The sequence below is a fragment of the Branchiostoma belcheri genome, unplaced genomic scaffold (assembly GCF_001625305.1).
Source record: "Branchiostoma belcheri isolate BF01 breed outbred unplaced genomic scaffold, Haploidv18h27 scaffold93, whole genome shotgun sequence".
Lineage (NCBI taxonomy): Eukaryota > Metazoa > Chordata > Leptocardii > Amphioxiformes > Branchiostomatidae > Branchiostoma > Branchiostoma belcheri.
In genome coordinates this window covers 247,155-267,749 of record NW_017804609.1, presented here as the reverse complement: position 1 = coordinate 267,749, position 20,595 = coordinate 247,155, and positions in this window count along the sequence as shown.

Sequence of the window (20,595 nt, the reverse complement as noted above, 5' to 3'; positions counted from 1 at the left end):
GTTTTGATGATGAATAAAAGACTTCTTGCTTGTTACACTGTGTCACCTCATTCAATTTGTGTCCTTACATTAGTATATTTCTAATCTAGGCATCTTGTTTTTTAGGGCCCTTCTTGTTTTCTTTTCGCCCTCTCGCATTAGATTTAGGGTCTCCAAAGGACGTCATCCATAAAATTTACTTGGTGTGGCCTAACATCATGAACGCAACTTTGATGTCAGTTTGACAGTTTGTACCAGGCTTCGTAGAAAGTATAAATAGTAGAAATCGGAAATAGTAGAAATCGGCCAAATAGAGAGATAACATGCCATGGGAGTTTTGCCGCAAAATGTTCTCTCCCAGCAGACCAACTCCCCTGGCATGTTATCTCTCTATTTGGCCAATTTCTACTCTTTCCAGCCGCCTCCCGAAGCCTGGTAGAGGCTGACCTTAACGCTTAGTGTACGGGCAGTCCAACGATCTTAAACTACTGTGTGATAATTCTCTAGCTGTACATGCCTTCTTGTATTCCTTTACCTGTTTCAATTTGCTTATTTTTGCCGTTTTTCTTTGTCTCTATTTACTATTTTAAGTACTAAGTAGTATATCTTGTCTTGTCTTTGTCATGTCTTTTCGACTTTTGACCTCAGACATCAATTTTACAGATGCGAACATTGCCTCGTCCTTTATAATAACTTTTGTTGTATCCAGAACCGTGCTTTTTCCAAAACCATACTCAGACACGGTTCTGGATAGTTCCAGAACCGTGCCTGGGGCAGATCTACGTTCTTGAATACGCGGAGACTATCCAGAACCGTGCCTGATCCTAACCCTAACCCATACAGGCATAGAACTAGATATAGGCACGGTTCTGGCTACTATATTACGTGTCTGTATATATGCGTACGTGTGAACCGTCACGTCATCTGAAGGACCTCTCGCTAAGTCATCTTCTAGCATGTATGAAGGGGCTGCGACCGTCCTGTAAATTATGTAATAAATCTATTTCTCATCTTTCCCTTTACTGTGCGAGGATCTATGCACGCAGAGGTATCTGATATACCATGTAGATGGCCTCATTCAGTCAGTATTGACCATGGTAGAATCCGAAATTCAGGCAGGTCGACATAGCTTAAGGGTTGCAAGTAGGATTTTGGGTTGAAACGCAGCAAAACTGAAATTACTACTACTAAATTTATTTGTCCTTTAAGTCGTTCTTGATTAAGACTTTGGGAACGGCTTGTATTCATGGCAAAATCTGCCTTGTATTCATGAAAAAACCTTGGACACTCCTTTATGATTTTTGGACCACCAGGCTTTCGACTGCGCGATTTTTAAGAAGCTGTGTAGCGTGATAACAAACAACGTGCAACCTGGAATCAAAGCGACCAACCACGCTTCACGGAGAATTAATTTGCCCACAACGGTTAGCGTTGAAAAAATCTCACTGCGGAAACCGAAAAACATAACAGTATCCCATTCCAACGACGCCTGCTTGAAGATTATACTTACGTAACGGGCTTGATCCAAATTCAATTATATGCAACTTCCGCGATATACGTTATATAACAAACCTGGCCTGCGGATGAAATTCAATCATAGCTCCGGATATTATATAATATACAGCAGGATTTCCAGACATGAAAAATAGATTGTGTTTGAGCCTATCTATTAAATCTTCCCATGATTTTCGGTTACGTAAAGTTGGGTAATTATGATAAACTCTAAAACCGACCATATACAGAACTATTCATTATCCACTGCCTTTAAAAAGATGTCAAACTCCATGGTAGCAAGGGTAGAAATAGTATAAGTTGGTCAGACAGTAGTTGTATGTTCTTTATTGCTTTACTTTACTTCTTTGACATTTTCTTTGTGTATGCAAATGAATTAGCCTTCGGGCATGATTTTGCAAATAAAAGGAAAACATATAGAAGACCCTGTATCTACTGCTATTAAAGTATTCAGTAATAACCGTAGCTAACCTTACACAAGTCTTTGTATCCACCTCGTAAATTTAGAGGTAAGGCCACAGAAAGTAAATTTTATGGATGACATCCTCCACAGATTCCAAATCTAATGCGACCGGGTGAAAAAAAAAACTAGGCAGGTCGAAAAAACAAGGTTCCTACATTTTAAGATTTTGACTCAATCATTGTACAAATGGATTTGATTCAGTAGGAACATCACATATACACAGTCAGTGAGTCAGCATCACATATCACTGCATCAAAGTAAGAAACAAAGCATTAAATCAGAGCCTTTTCTTGTCTCCTCTCTTTATAGGTATCTGCCATCCACCTTCCTGCATGGCAACAGACATCTTTGTCCATTTTCGGCAACAAAAGTTCTTGTTTTTTCCCCAAATCAGGCGAAAATTAACGCGCGTTCTGATGTCAAGCATAGAAATTACTTGCTGTGGCCTGAATGTAGAGTTAAGTGCCGTGCTATAATTGCATGACGTGTGCGTGTTTGCTCGGTACAATGAACTCTTCCTGACACCACAAGAAAAGACTTTGCGGTGACCCGTCAGTTAACAAACAATCCCCTATTGTTACTCCTGAGCCGCTGATATTATAGGATAACATTGACGTATTTATGGGCACACACATATCGGCTTCCGTAGCCACTGTAGCAGGCTTATAGAACTGGGGGTTTGGTGGTCTTCGGCTGTTTTCTGATTAGCCTCCGTAGCAGGCTTATAGAACTTGGGGTTTGGTGGTCTTCGGCTGTTTTCTGATTAGCCCAGGTCTAAAAACGGGGGTAATTCAACCAGGCCGGCTATGTTGTCTATATGCAATCAGAAAATAGCACATTAAAGCTCCCAAAGACCCTGAAGACCCCCAAACCCACATTTTTTTGCATGCTATGGAGGCTTGGCTTCTGTGCGTGCGACGGAAGTTATTATTGTATTGCATTATGTAAGCACGAAATCCCCGCTTCTTTGGGCATAAATTATTCAAAAGCAAATTTGGACTGAAAGGACAAGAACACGCAAAGCACATTTTCATGATTATCACCATAATTATGTACCACAGTCGTTTATTACATGAATGCTGGTCTCTCAGTCGATTTCAATAGTAGAAAGGACAATTTGAAGTGCTCATAATTCATAATGATAGTTATTGTGCATATATAATCTTATCCAAGGTTTATGTAATCATAAATTCAAATTCATAACTTCCACTCATGACACAAGCCTGGCATTGTCTTAAAAAAGAAATCTGAAATATTCAATTTTAGATTTTGTTCAACTTTCGTTCCAGTTTATAATACAATCCACACTCTAACGTTATATCTTAAAATGCGCAGTGTTATGTAATACCAAATGATAGACCCATGTACTTGGAAGTCAGATAAATATATATAATTTTGATCCTTTTAAACTTTAACAAAAATGAATAAATGAAATAACATTCTCAAGAGAAAATATGTTCGGTATAATCTTTCATTCTATTTATATATTTAAGTTTGCATAATTATCTTAAATCCGGATATGCTAGATCATAGAATTAAATGCGCCAGGCTGTCAGAGAAATGTCAAATTTGCACCCCCCCCCCAGAAATGATAAAAACATATCCAGCACAATTTATTGCATTTTTACCTAGCTGTCATGATTTAAAATCTACCATTAAATGCGGTTTTTACGACCAGAAATTGGAAGTATATAGAGTTAGAAGCTTAGGCGCTCGCAGGTCACGTGTCTTTCCTCACATGACGTCAGGATCTCGATAGAATGCCGGGTTCGACAGAACGCAGCAGCGATACGGGCCAGTGTTAGCACGGGACGCGGCTTGCTGGTACGGCAGTGTGTGTGTGTGTGTGTGACGCCCGTATAGCCCTGTTTCTACAGGCGTCGCTGCCTTAAAGTGGAGGGAGAGAGAGAGATAATACCACTTGGCTTGGGGGCTAGCCTGGAGCAGCGCGTCCTGACGCTACGCTACACACCGGTACACCGGGAGCGACGTACATAAACACCCCGCGTCCGCGCCGCCGGTGGGCATTCTTCACGCGCCGTCCACACATACAGGCTAACATCGCGGGTAGGTCGGCTAGCTCTGCACTGCGAGAGGAGAGAGAGTCGGCCAGGGAAACCTTAACGCACTGTCTGCTGTCTGTACGTGTGTGAGGGTGTGTGTGATTCGCGTATTGTCGCCATCCTTTCGCGTTGTTATACCGGAGAGCTGTGCGCCTCTGCTCTGATTCGCGTATCCATCTAACGGAGAGATAAGGAAGAGGACGGAGGATCGGCGGAGGAGGAGGAGGGAGCATGCGATCCTGGGTGGAGGCTAGGGCCGCCATTTCTACCTGTGGTGTGTGCCTGGCGACCTCAGGATGATTAGGAAACACAGCCGGGTGTTTGCGATGAGGTAGCGACGGTTGGACTGTGCGTGTGCGTGCGTGCGTGTGCGCGTTTGTGAGCCGGTAAGGGGAGCATCACCGGGCCGGCCGCGATCTTCCCTCGGCAGCCCTCGCCACCATGCCCGTACGGAGGGGTCACGTCGCCCCCCAAAATACCTTCATCGACACCATCATCAGAAAGTTCGACGGGCAAAGTGAGTACCGTTATACGTTACGAAATGTAATCTTACGAAATGCACCTGTTATATAAATGGTTGAATATGTGTTTCTCGTAACAACATTCAGGGCTCGAAATCTCCTGTTAGCAATGTGCAATTTGTAGTTAAAAGTACAGAATTGCAGAAATTTGGAAACCTACAATCCTGCATTAAAACAGAACAGCATACAGGGCTCGAAATCTCCAGCTACCAATGTGCAATTTACAGAATCTGATCAAAATCTAGAATTGCAAAAATTTGGAAATCTTGAATTCAGCAGTAAAAAATTCAACATTCAGGGCTTGAAATCTTCTACTACCATTGTGCAATTTGCAGAATCTGGTAAAATAAAATTTGAGAAAATTGGAAATCTACAATTATTCTGCAGTTAAAAACAACAGTAAACCTCAGATGTTATAATTCATTCGACACTCATTTCGACAAGATTTGGTTTGTGTAATAACAATTTTTTTGCTGGAAAAAGGTTTAGCCGATTGTATAACTGTTACAGCAGGTTAAAAACCCTGTCAGTTTGGCACAGTGGAAGTGACAGGCAAACATAGCTGCACCCTGAGTGTGTGTCAGGCCGGTTTGGCTCTCCCAGCAGCCAGCCTGCTGGATGTGCTCCGACGTTCTCTCCCATTGCTCACCAGACGGATGGAAACGCCACAGCTAAGAATTTATCAGTCGTACATTTTTCTCTCCCAACGTCGGCCTGTGTCAGGCTGTGAGGTTGCTCTCGGTACCATCACTCTTGTGCACCTTATCAAGCCGGTACGACCGGCCCCTGTCTTTCTTCCCTACCGTTTCCGCGAAGCCTACGGGGCTCGAACCCGGGAGAAATTTATGGAGCTTTCAAGTTCGCTCATGGTTCAGCACCTGGCTAACTGATTACACAGGGGGCCTCGGCGGCAGACATCCCTTACAAGGCAACCGTGTTTATCAAATGCCATGGCAGAGGGAGGGAGGGTGGGGTGAAATGGGAACCCTTCAGTTTTTGAAAGATTTGAAAACAGCAAGCTCGGAGGGCTTTTAATTGTGAGAAAGCAATGCAGTTGATATGATTAAGTTTGATAATGGTCAACTTATCATCATCACACATATATTATAATTACATATACCTGACCGTGTTTATCAAATGCCATGGCGGAGGGAGGGAGGGTGGGGTGGGTGAAATAGGAACCTTTCAGTTTTCTCGCAAACATGGCAGTTTTGAAACAGGGAGGGCATAGAATTGTCAGAAAGGGATGCAGGTGATGTGATATAATTTTGATAACGGTCAACTTATCATCTCATGCATTTTGATAATTCATCATTATCATAACACATACCTGACCTTGTTTATAAAATGCCAAAGCGAAGGGTGGGGTGAAAAAGGAATCCTTCCGTTTTCTCACTAAAGTAAAATGCCAGTGACCCGGCAAGATTTCAAACAGTGATGGCTTATAATTGTGAGAAAGCAATGTGATATGATTTTTATAATGGTCAACTTATCATCTCATGAATTTTGATAATTTATCATTATCATAACACATACCTGACCTAACAAATGCCATTAGGCCTTGGGTGGGGTTGAAATAAGAAGCATTCAGTTTTCTGGCTGAAATGCCAGCGACCCAGAGTTTTAATGGGACATTTTCATCTCCAGCGCACACGAATGGGAGCCGGAATCCTGGAATCCTGTTGTTGGGGTAACAGCCCCCCCGGGAGGGTCATAAAATGTTAAAGTCAAGTCCAAGGTCATAATTTTATACTACCGACGATCACATAAAAACTGACATTTTTGTTCAGCTGGGAAAATTTGTGGCCTGGGTGACATTTTGAATGTTGTGTCGAGGTTGGAAGTTGAATTTCTGTGAAGAGAAGATTTGAAATGTTCAGCGAGGGTTTTATAATTGTGAGAAAGTGATCCAGGTGGTCATTAATTTTTATAATGACCAGCCCATCATCTAATGCATTATTTGTGTATTTATTGCATCATGTCAAATATTGGGGAGGGGGGTAACACAGGCGCTGAAGCTATCTTATATGTTTATGCTGACTGTAAATTCTGATGTATCTATGTAGGACACTTACATGTCAACACCAGACTTTTCCAATGTTTATTTATTTAGATTAAGCTAATTCAAAGTCAAAATGGCCACATATATACACCCAAAGTCACAAGGCTATTTATTTTACTACTGCGCATGCACTGGGTCTTTTTGTCCACCTTCAAATATACGTAGATGCAAATGATTAGAAAGTTAATTGACATTTTTAGGTCAGGGTTATTTATCTTTAGCCTAGAAAACAGGAAGGACAAAATTATCCCCACAGAAAAATCAGGTTGACTAATTTCTAATTTAAATTGTTGGTTTTCATATTTTTTGGTAAAAAATTATAAAGCCATTGGGCAAAAAATACAGGCCAGGCATCCTATGATAACCCCAAATGCTACATGTACTACATTGATTGTATAGGAGCCATGAAGTCAACATACACTAGGCTGGTTTGTAACTGTAATATATTCAATAATTGTCTTTTCTGATTCAATGCAATTGTCTGTGTTAAACCATTTTACAGTACAGTTACTTGTGTTGTAGTACAGTAAATCTTGATATATCAACAGTGATTTTACTTTCATAGTACATCTCCCCTGAGAAACTATGTCACGTACCACAAACATGTGTTTTTATGCCATTTGTTTTGACTAGAAACATTCCAAAATATCCTCTCACTCTTACAGTGATAAAATTATCCCAGCAAAAATAAATGAATTTACAGTAATTTAATGTTAGCAAAAATTATTTTTCATTTTAAAGAATAGATTCCATCCCAAATAAAGACACACTTAAGAAAAGTAGATTACACGTTGCTATGTAACAAAAGTAGCTGCATGATCAGAAAATTTGCTAATGGATTTTGAAGTTAACCCAGTTATGTTACAGGCCTGAATGTACTGGCGTGCACTAATGCAATTTGTCTGTGTAAAGCGTTTATAACGCAGAATAAAGACGCATAGGAAAATGTCAGTTATAATTCTTAACCGCGCGAAGGAGGATTATTTTGGGGGGCTGAACTTTTGGATTGTGACAAGTTCACAATACGTTCCCATTACTTATTGTCACAGAAATTGAGACAATAAACAAAAAAAGGAATTTTCTTTCCACACCTCTTTGTTCATCACATATGCTCCACTGCATTTTAACAATTCTGTTTGAGATTCACTCATAGATAAAACACATTGCTATATTTGTCAACCTGTTTTTTTAACCCCAAATAACCTTATGATAATAATAATGATGACGTGAATGAATTAATCATATGCGTGGGTTACAATTATTCACATGCCAAATTTTGAGGCTAGCGTAATGTATATAATTATATTTAGTACGTTGATGTATTTCTGTATAACTAGATTGCTGCTAACACTGCTGCACCCAAATGACTCTGCAAAAAAGAGCAGCAGTAAGGAATATTTAATGTAATTAAGATATGAATTGTCTCAGACAGCAAAGTCCCCAAAGGCGTCAACACAGGATAGTGTAATTTATGAGATGAATGTTATTTCTCTGTTATCTAGGCACAGTATATAAATGTAGGGGAAGAAATTGCAGGGCTTGATATATGCTGGGTAAATATGCACCTTAGTGCAGGTAAAATTAGACCTGTCATAATTATATCTGATACTTATAAGGGAAAAAACTGTGATATTTATCAGATTTTTATAAGGCAAAATGTGTTGTCACTGACGGAAAACGGTTGCTTGTTCTGTATTGTATTGTAGGTTCCGGTTCTTGCTATGTATTAGTGGTATATCCAAAATATAAAGAGAAAATCTGACATACATGTAGCATGTTTCTGTAGTCTATTTTAAATGCTTGAAGCATGAAATAATGACAAAAATGTGCTAAGAAATGGCAGTATTATATCAATGTCACACAGATTTCCACATTTAACATCTGTGTCCATAATATCACTAGGGTCCATAATATTGCCACCTTGAGAAAAAGTGTGCTTAAAGATATTTTTACTGTAACATACTTTTGGTATGCACTCCTTCACACATCAAATGTACATACCTAGGGTATGTTGCAGTAAAAATATCTTTAAGCACACCGTTTCTCAAGGTGGCGATATTATGGACCCTGCTGATATTATGGACACTGATGTTAGTAAGAATCTTGTTTTGTTGCCCTGAAATAGCATTGGATGCATTGGTTCCCCGTGCAGGATATTTTAAGTCCTGATGATATCAAATCATTTCACACCCGTCATGTATTCACCACGTGCCAAATGTGACATGATAATACGATAATCCCGACATGACGTCATAAATGTGAGAGTTGAAAGGCAGAAGAACCAAATAAACGACATGACAGCCTCACGGCAGACAGAAAACATCCATCTACTCTGTAGGTATGGCTGGAGTAATGGGGAAATGGGATAATTGCAAGGACCTAGACATTAGAAAGCCTGATTGTTATATAGCCCGGCACTAATGCAACATTTAATGTGACTATGTAAAGGTCGAATTGCGTTGTTTTTTCTCAGTCGTCTGCAAAGTTAACTTGTATTTTTATAAAATTAATGTATTTTTTCAAAACAAGTATGTTATATTTTGATGTAGTAACTTGTCTGTCTGTTTAGTCGTTTTATCTTACAAATTCTACCTCTTTTAATGGAAAAGTCTATTGCAAATTCGTGCCCTGAGGCTAATTGCAAATTACAAAACATAAAAGAACAATGAAACAGTATAAAATAACTAAAGTCTACATGATAAAGGTAACTATCTAGAACTATAACTATGTCTAAAATAATTGTAATGTTTTAGACAAACAGCCATGAACTCAAGTTGCATGTTGTAAATAATGAATTTAACAGTTTCCATGGCCAGTAAAATGAAGACTAAATATTGTAAAACCTCTTCTCTGGTTCAGGTAATTTTGCATGTTAGCTGCACCAGTGCATGTCGTGACTATAATAAAACTATTCCAAGTCCTGATGTAATATATATTAGTTGTGTATAATTTCTAAGCTGTCACATGGAACAGGATAACTTGCCTCCGCAGTATGACACCGCACCAGAGATAATGTGACAAAGACATATTTACTGGAAGATTATCGTCGATTAATCACAATCATCCGCAATATTCTGTCAAATTGCAGATTTAATGTTTCCCCCCTCCCCAGGCCTTGCATTTCGGGTAATGTTTGTTTCAGGAAATTATGCAGGTGCTTAGAAAGAATTTCCCCATGTAGGGTTATGGCTGTATGATGACGGTGTCAACCTAGTAGACCATGAAATTGAACGTGAACTTTTGGTTTTGAACTTGGATTTGTTATAGAGGCGATGGATACAATGTTAACATATTTTCTCTCTCTCTCTCTCTCTATCTATCTCTCTATCTTTCTCACTCTCTCTCTCTCTCTTTCTCTCTCTCGATCACTCTATAAAAATTATGTATGAAACAGGACACTGTACAGTTCGCCAAAAAGTAGTTACTCAAGCAACTGGATATGGTTTTGGAAATCATCATCATCATAGCTTGTCGCCAGTCCACTCCAACCATTGCTTCATTGGCCTCCTGGAGATCCACTAGCTTTCGTCAGTGACTGAGAGACCAGAGGAGTGACGAAAGCTAGTGGATACTAGCTGAAATGTCTGACCATTTCCAAAATCATATCCAGTTGTTTGAGTAACTGCTTTTTGGTGTATCGTATTACCTGGATGTCTAACCTTCATCGATGCAGTGAACAGTTCCTTTACAAATTGAATTCAAGCTCAAAGTGAAATACAAAATATAATTATTCACTGTGCCTCAAAAAAGGGCTATCGTAATGGGTCTTTTTCCTTTACTATAGATGAAAAGGCTTAAAGAGAGTGTTTACTGCTGATCAAATTTTTCCTGGTGGATTTTGACGTTTTAAACATGAAAACTCTTCACCAAGCCCATTTCACCTCCTATAGGAAAATTTTAGCCCAGTTTACTTTATATGAATGCAGATAATTAATTAGGTGTAAAATAGTTGAAGTGAGAGCATTCAGTACAATTTGTATAACAAGCTTAAAATTCTATTTCAGTACCAAGGACAGCTCCTAGGGGCTCTGAATCTAATTTTTTTTTCATAGCTGCTGTAACCACATACAAAATATCACAAGTTAAATAATTCCTTACAAAATGTATGAATAGTTACATGAAAAGAAACAAAACTGGAAAATATTTGAGACTCCAAATTCATCAATTTTGAAATTCATAAATTATTGAATAATGTAATATATAATATATGTTTAAATGCCACATATTTGACCCAGGCTAAAGCAATGATATGATACATGATTTTATAAGGCACAATATGTTACAGTTCAGTTATGTTATTACTGATAATGTACACATAATATGTAATGTTTTTGTACTCTCTGTAACTCAATTTTGGCTTGGTAAACATCATGTATCAGAATAACTGTAGAAAAGTAAACAATGGCATATGCTTGAAGTTAATGCGACATGCACTGGTCGTAGGTTTTTTAAGCCCTATGCCAATCTACCTTCTAAATCATGATATTACAAATTATCATGTTACAAATTTGTATGTATGTCTAGACAGGCTATAGAGAAGAAAAGGTTAAGGCTATTGAATATCCAAACGTTTTCTGCCATGTGAAAAGTATCTGTAGTGCATAAAAGGTCAAACAGCGAAAACACATTAGTGGCTTTCTGTAGGTGGGCTTCAAGTGCATTACGTGAAAATACAGTCAAACCTGGTTGCAACAACTTTCTCTTGGTAGGCTTCAAGTACATAAAATGAAGCTTTAAACAATTCTTTAGAGTAAGATGTTCAAGGGTTAGGTGTAACAAGTCATTTGGTATAGCCAGCTGCTGCTGCACCGCTTGTCTGCGAGGCTGGTGTGTCATGCCAAAGGGTGGTTATACCAGCTATACAGATACAAATACAGATAATCATTGAAACCTGGTCTAAACAACTATGCATGGGAGCACGTTGGCAGATCATACTGCATCTGCGCAAAATCTATAATGTATCATGCATAGAACATAAGATCCTACAGAATATAACGTTGAATGTCAACCTTTGCATATTTAAGGTTGATATCCTGTCCAAATGTTGTATCGGAAATGACATACATCTGCAACAGGCAAAATTCTGATGCAACGTTGACCAAAAATCCAACGAAAACCATGAAAAATCCGGGTTTCACGCAAATGCAGTACATTCTGCTGACATGCTACTCAGCTACTAGGTTGGATTCAAAAACCAAACTTTTGATCAAAAAGGAGCATTCCTTGATTTACTACTGTACAACTATTTTACTTTAAACCACATTGGAGTTGCAGACATAAAAACCATTACTGTTAAGTCACGACAAGTAACCGGCCACAGCTTGAATATTTGCAAGTTATTCCTCTTACAGCAATCCTCCACTGCCGATAGCCACAAAAACTATGAGAAGGGTGTTTGCATGCAAACGAACCAAGGAAGCATTCTGTGGAGATTGGGATCCTCCGGCAGACCCAGGTTTGTTAGGGAAGGATTTTCTCCTGGTGTGCAATTCCCGGGTTATATTTAACTTCAGGGCTCAAAATACCATCTGCATGTGCACAGGTTAGGGCAGGTAAAATTGGGGCTGTGCAGGTATTTCTGATGTCTACCTGCGCCTAACCTGTACTGGTCCATCTCTTTCTGGGTATCTGCATCCATGTACTGGGTATATGTAGGTTAGTGCAGGTAAAATTGGAGCTGTGCACTGGTCCATGCACTCGGTTTGTAGGTGTACATGTAAGTGGATTTTTATTTGCTACATTGAATGTTACCATCAATGAAGAGCAACAGAAATAATGTCAATAGTTTCTGAACAGTTTTTAGAGTAATCCATGCTTCGTAAATTCTGTATAATGAGAATTAAACGGTTTTCCATCTCAATGGAATTAACTCACTGAAATTTTTGACCAAATTCCTAAATTCTGAGTGGTTCAGGTAATTTCTAAATGTTGCCTGTACCAGTGTTGAAAAAAGAATTTTGAACCCAGTTTTTAGAGAAATCCATGCACCCTAAATTCTGAGTGGTGCAGGGAGTGAATTTCTAATGTTACCTGCACCAGTGCTTGAGAAGAAAGTATTTCGAGGCCTTTGCTATAATTCGGTTTCCTGCGCTTGTGTTGAACTGCAAGTCTTAATCCCTTCGCGGGCGGGAATCAGACACGCGGGCGACAACGGGAAGTGACTCATCTTCACGAGAGCAATGATCTGTGAAACTATCTGCCGGGAGAGTCTTACTTTGTTAAGGAGGATTGTCTCAAGGTGCGGAGAAGATCCCGACTCAATCTCGCTGCACTTCCCTCTCGTTTATCTGTTTATTAATCTACGGGGAGGTCTCAAATGTGGTCCTGATGCAGCAAAATGTGGTCCTGATGCAGCAAGCTTCATCAGGGGCGATGGAGGAACCTTCTCTTCTTTTGGAAATGAAATCTGGTGTGAAACCATCGCTCTAGATCCGCTGCTCTCTGTCTCATGTATAGGATGCAGGGCTCGAAATTCATGTTTGGGAATAAGTGCTCTGGTGCACCCAACCTAAAAAAATTGGGTGCAAAACATATATATAGGATAGAATTAGTAGAATGTCAGTGAAAATTAATTATGTTTCATTTCTAAAGAAAAGTACTTACTTTGTTAAGGAGGTGCGAGGCAGCTCCCGACTCAATCTCGCTGTACTTCCCTCTCGTTTATCTGTTTATTAATCTGTAGGGAGGTCTCAGATGCAGTACTAAAGTATAAAGCTTCATCAGAGGCGATGGAGGAACCTTCTCGTCTTTTTGGAAATGAAATCTGGTGTGCAACCATCGCTCTAGATCCGCTGCTCTCTGTCTCATGTATAGGATGCAGGGCTCGAAATTCGTTTTTGGTAATAGGTGCTCTGGTGAACCCAACCTAAAAAATTGGGTGCACAAATTTTTTTTGGGTGCACCATATTATAAGATAAAGTTGTAGAATGTCAGCAAAACCTTAAATTATTTTTCATTTCTAAGGAAAAGTACTATAACAAGGATTTTATAACAAGGACACTTGGGTGTCATTAACTTAACACATGCTGTATACTACTATACAACAACATCTTTACATACGTAATCCTACGAAAATATTTCGGTGCACTGGTGCACCCACAGAAAAAAATTGGATGCACAGCTCCAAATTTGGGTGCGCTAAGGTGCACATGCACCCAGTATTTCCAGCCCTGTTTTGGAAATGAATTCTGGTGTGAAACCATCACTCCAGATCCACCTGTATCCCCGGCCCGCACTCTGTCTCACGTACAGGATGTGATTTTCCATGGGGGTTACTTGGTGGGTTGCTGGAGGTAATGTAGACATCGAAAGAGTCTCAGAACACCTACAGCATTGCAATGACTGTACAAGGCAAGGGCTTTATGTTACCACACCGCAGGTGTTAATGGCATTCAGTGTAATTTTAAGGCTGCAACACAAAAATATTCTGGATGAGGAGATAACCACGAAAACCCTAAACAGAAAATGAAAATGTTTCAAGATTTACTATACACATCTATTGCCTACCTTACTAAGTCTGAAACAAAATCCTAGAAGAAATACATTTTGTAATTGAATTTCTTCTCAAATATCTAATATACAATAAGATTGGTAAGGCTACACTCGTGATATTTGTAATTTGACACTGGTAAGCCATTTATAAGGAATTAAAGGAGCAACTACTTGCATATTATATGTCGGTGAAGGTTAGACATCCAGGTAATAAGATACGCCCCCAAAACACTTACTCAAGCAACTGGGTATGGTTTTGGAAACCTTCCAGTGGGTCCAGTGGAGACAGAATTACTTGGAAATGCCTGCATAACCATTTTGACCATTTCCAAAATCATATCCAGTTGCTTGAGTAACTGTTTTTTGGCATACTTGCCTATATGAGCAGGGCTGGAAATACTTTTTTCTGCATCCCGGCACTGGTGCATGTAGCATTGAACATTACCTGCAGCAAACAAGATTTACCTGCACCATTCAGACTTTGAGAATATGGATTATGCCAAAAACTGTTCAGAAACCTGTTATTTCTTAATATTTCATAACTTCAAACAAACACTAAATTATGTATTATATGAACCCTGTATATAGACCAGTGCAGGTTAGGTGTAAGTCATCAGAAATACCTGTACTGCTCCAATTTTACCCGCTAAGGTGCATATGCACCCAGTATTTCCAGCCCTAACCAGCATTGCAAGTCCATGTGCCTATATGAGCCTAGAATTCAGGATTAGGGTTGGCTCCAGTTTAGTATGTAAGTCAAGTAGAGAAGGTGGGTTTGCCTTGGGTGCTGTATCGATGACTTGGAGGTACTTGACTGTGTAAAAGCTAATAAAGCTTAAGCTTCCCCCGCGTCTGCCATCACTGAGTGGATTTAGTCAGACAACTGGAGGTAATAACTTTGACGTGAACGTTTTTTTTGTTAGACGCATCCAGATTTTGTTCAAGGGCTCTGAGGTAAAAAAATCACAGTTATGCTAGCAGGCATGTATTGTGTTAAGAACTATGTTTACTTGTGTGGATGGTGTTCAGCACCAAGGACAGGCATGTTTGTGTGTAGATGGTGTTCAGCACTAAGGACAGGCATGTTTAGCTGTGTGTGAATGGTGTTCAGCACCAAGGACAGGCATGTTTGCCTGTGTGTGGATGGTGTTCAGCACCAAGGACAGGCATGTTTGGCTGTGTGTGGATGGTGTTCAGCACCAAGGACAGGCATGTTTGCCTGTGTGTGGATGGTGTTTGGCACCAAGGACAGGCATGTTAGCTGTATGTGGATGGTGTTCAGCACCAAGGACAGGCATGTTTGCCTGTGTGTGGATGGTGTTCAGCACCAAGGACAGACATGTTAGGCTGTGTGTGGATGGTGTTCAGCACCAAGGACAGGCATGTTTAGCTGTGTTTGGATGGTGTTCAGCACCAAGGACAGGCATGTTTGTGTGTGGATGGTGTTCAGCACCAAGGACAGGCATGTTTACACTAAAACATGTCCAGAAGGATAATTCTTTACTGGAATACGCTTTCAAATGAAAAAGTAGCTTCATCCATAAGCTGACATGTTATGCTGAGGGGTGGCTATACTGACTATTCAGATAATATAAATACAAATCCACCATTGAAGTGAACATTGTCAATGCCAGCATTTCAATACAGCCTTTATTGAAAGAGGAACATTTTAGGAAATACTTCACTATGCAGGTTTATGTACAGCCTGACCTGTAAGTACTTTTACTTCTACTCTGAAAATAACCGTATTAGAGATGATAGTGTCATTGGAAAATGACCTCTCCTTGTAATCCATGTTCAGTTGAGGACATGAACTGAAAATGCACCAGGCTTACGGTGCCTGGGGAGTGCCTGCAGCTTACGCATTACAGGCAGCAAATGCAATTTTAGGGCGGTGATACTGTTAGAAATAATCCGAAGGAGGAAATCTGTCTGATACTGACGTTTACTGCCATTTCTTAGCACATTTTTATTATCATCATTTTGATACTTAAAGTATTTGAAAAAGCTTTAAAATGAGCTATGTAATGAATTCCTTTATCTTTGGATACCTTAAATAAATAGCCAGAACCAGCCTATGATATGAAGCAGGCAAATGTTTCCATCAGCGACATCACATTTTTGCCTCACAGATATCAGTAAGCTATTAGATAGGGTTGACTCAAATTACTACTTAAAGGTAAAATGGAAAATTGACTTTGAAATAGGTTCTACTATCCTGAAATCGCTTTGGGTGCATTTAGAAGTAACAAGAAATAGCAAATATCGATTTTGATCTTGTTATTATCACGAAATTGTGTTCTATAGCAATATTGATAGAGACAGTGTCATATTGATTTTGGTATAACGCCATATGTTTCACTGATACTTTGACTTTGGAGTTGCATGTGATAGATATCTTTGCTCATACTTCTTGTTTTCTTGGAAACATGTAGTGTTGCGCATACACAAGCACACAGGCATGCACGCACACACGCACAAAACACACACACACTCTTACACACATACACATGCACGCACACACACACACACACATACACACACACACACTCTTACACACACACACACACACACAGCACACACACACAGCACACACACATGCACACACACACAGATACACACACAGCACACACACATGCACACACACACAGATACACACACAGCACACACACATGCACACACACACAGATACACACACAGCACACACACATGCACACACACATACACACACACACACACACACACACACACAGTACACTTCTCCCTTGGATGGTGAAGGTCATACTAATTACCAGTCCCGTCCTGACATCTGTAATTTTCCTCTCCGTCTGTCCCTGGAAAGGTCATGTCTTTGTCCTTCCCACCGTGCGTGACGGAACCTCGTGACATCATATTGCCGGGACGATTGACGTCAGTCTAACTGTCCCTGCGCTCTGATTGGTTCATAGGTTGGATTCAAAATTTCTGTGTGGATGGCCCATCAGTTTTCTTTATCTATCAAATCAATATCTTTGGTTGCACAACAAGAAAAGCTGTTTAAGAATCATGTTCACATTCTCCTTCTTCTTGACTTGATGTGTTCTAGGCAGCCTGAATTTTTTTTGCGCCATCCCAGTTTTGTTTGATGAAAATTATTTTGAAATCTTGCTTAACATGTAGCATAATGAATGCTTTTAATTTTAAAAAGATATCAACATTAACTTTTATGAAAATTTAATGCTTTAGGATTACTTAAAACTGCAATTATCTTAAAGTTTCTGCTAAATGCTTCTGTGCAAGCGTTGTTTAAAGACTAAATGACCTTAAAAGGTGAACATTTGTGTAAACGATTCTTGTTTTCGTGCCTTTTATCAGTCGTTTTGGCAGAACGAATGAACGTGATTATGTCGTGCACAGTAATGTTGTTATCTCCAGCAGCAGCATACGCTAATGCACATAATCATCCCGAAGCCCAGAGGCAGCCCTAATCTAACCATTATAAAGCATATCATCTCTAATACCTCTTTTAACCATGGAAGGAGATAACAGCTCAACATGTGAATGGTTACAATTATAGCACACACGCACTGATAATCATCCAGACAGAACAACTCAGTTGATAGTCGTGCGGTTTCCTGATATTACAGTGCGGAGAATTTTGATGGAAAAAATTTTGTTACTCAAATTTTATTGCAAGAGTGTACATTGATGTGTACTGTACTACATGTGTATGGACTAAAGATTATCTAACATTTGCTGCAATTACCAAAAACAACGTACCACTGTTGGAACTTTTGTAAAGCTTAAAAAATGGCTCACTTTCTTGTGTTTTGAGTTCAATTCCAGCTTTTGCGCATTGTTTCAAACTATCTAGTGATGATGCCCCTACTTTACTTGGAGGCAGTGAGTTCCAGTATTGTAGAATGGAACTCGCTGCCATCAAGTACAGTAGGAGCATCCTCACTAGCTTGAAACAATGTTTAGGTTTAGATGTTGAGAGGCTAGATGTGTGAGATCACAGATGTGTGATTTAACAAGTCCTACGGTGCAATATGTCCAGCTGCCACTGTGCCGTGTACCTGCGAAGCTGGTGTGTTATGCCAAGGGGCAGTTTTCCCGATTATACAGATACAGATATGTGTGTTAAACGCATCATCATCATACCAGCTCAGAAGAGAACAAGAAATAGCCATGCCTTCAAGTACCAGAGTTATCAACCAAGGATTGAGGTGTTCAAGAATTCATTCTTTCCTAGAACTATCGCAGAGTGGAACTCACTGTCACCAAGTACAGTAGGGGCATTGTTATTAGATAGCTTTAAACAATGTCTAGAGTTAGAAGTTCAAGGGTTAGGTGTAACAAGTCGATCGGTGTAATATAGCCAGCTGCCACTGTGCCGTGTGCCTGCGAAGCTGGTGTGTTATGTCAAGGAGAAGTTATACCGGCTATACAGGTACAGATGTGTGTGAAACTAGAAACTGCGTTGTCCTGTCCCAGTCCCCTTGCTGGTGTGTGGAATGATGGCAGGTTGCGCTCCAGGGAGGAAACCGTCACACACACACCATCGAGCGTAATTATGAGAAACGGTCTTTCAGCGTCACCAGTACTGACAGCCTAAACACCTGAGTTGTTATTACCATCTACAGCGGAGGTTATCAAGTTTTCACGCTAAAGTCTGGGGATTCTATTCTTCTCGTAGTAGTGCCTGTTTGTTTCTTGGAAGAGCTATTTTCTTGCCAACTGTTTGTGGTCTGCAAAAATGGGCATGTTTGCAGAAATATATGTTCACGGTTGTGGCAGGAGCAGAAAAAAAAGAAAATCGACAAAATTGCTTGTTAACAGTTGATAAGTTTGCAGCGGTAATGATAAGTGTGACTGCATAAACTGTGAACACAGCACCTCAAAACAATTGTGAATTACACTCAGTCTGCTACTGTATCAAGTTTTCCAGTTGATGTCTCGGGATTCTGCTTTGACTTGACTTTATTGGGATCCACACTTAGCTTACTAGTACAAAAATTGTATTGTAGCTATTCTTCCTGTGGTCCTTCAAGACACACATGACACATTTACATTGCTCTTGTCATCGTAGTGCCTGTTTGTTTCTTGGAAATGTTTATTCCCTTGTCAAGTGTGCAGTACACTTATAATAACTTCATCAGTGCAGTCCTATGTTATTACACCTCCTTTCCTCTAGAGCTTCTCCAATGATGTTTTCTAAGAAGATGTTTCTTGTGGGTGATGCTCCATCATAAGACAAAATAATTTTCTAGTCACCCTGGAGATATGCCACTTCATATGTGTCACGGATCTCATTAAGACTTACTTATGGCAACTAGCAGGGTTTTCCTGCAATTGGGGTTACTTTAGTACATCCAGCGTTGAGTTAAGTCATCTGACGTAGTAATAATAATTACAACAATCCTTCATTGTCAGTGGCAATGGTAGTGAGTGTAAGATGCTTTTTACTGTACCAGGGTTTGATGAGTAAAGATGGCTGTCATGTTTTCCTGGTGTTATATTAAGTAAGGTTTGTCCTCGGGCGTACTGCATGTACCTTGAAGTCTGATGAATTAGTCCGGAATTAAAATGGAATTCCGGAATTAAACTGGACACTGTTTTTAAATGTTCTTGTCAATCTTGCAGGCTGCTGTTTTAATGAATTCTGTTGTGAAACTGCAAAATGTAATCTAGTTACGCAACCTGGATGATATGTGTCGATTTAGAATATTCATATTTTGGGAACTCATGATGATGAAAAACAGCAGGGGTTTGTTCATAAGGCCGTGTTGAGTAACATTTTGAGTAAAATATGCGAGTTTGAGGTGTGAGAAGTGATGTTACATCTCAGTGCTCAAACCAGATTTTTTTCTGTCATCTCAATTTTGTTTGACATAACGTCATGTCAAGTGCTTGAGGCGCGACAATTCTAGGGAGATCTGGGAAATGCTCCCCATAAAAATTTTGAAATCTTGACCCTCTGAAATGCTACTTACTGCCAAGGCACTGCATGGATAGATGTAAAAACTGTGACAAGGACTGAGAAAAGGACTGCTTTCATTGTTTGTGCAAAAATATGAGCATTTTGGAGTCAAAAGCAAAAATGAGAACCAACAGATTGTTGTCCCTGGTGCTGAAATATATCCTAATGTTATAGAACAAAGAACAAAAATCAAGTACATATCATGTATTATACAATTCTAATTTTGTATTTCTGAGAAAGTCCCCTCTTACCATTAAAGACACACCGGAAATTCATGGACTTTTCAACAAAACTTTTTGGTATGACATAATGTGCCATAAATATAAGCTAACGTTATGGAGCAAAGAACAAAAATCAAAGTCACATCATGTATCAAACAACAGCTACTCTAACTTTGCATTTCTAAGAAAGTCCCCAAGTCCCCTGTCACCACCGGAAATTCAAAACCGTTTCGCCTTGATGTATATAAAACAAAGAAAATCAAACACTAACAAGCATTTCTAAGTCGTCCCCAGTTCCTCGGGGGCCCTTAAAGTCTAATG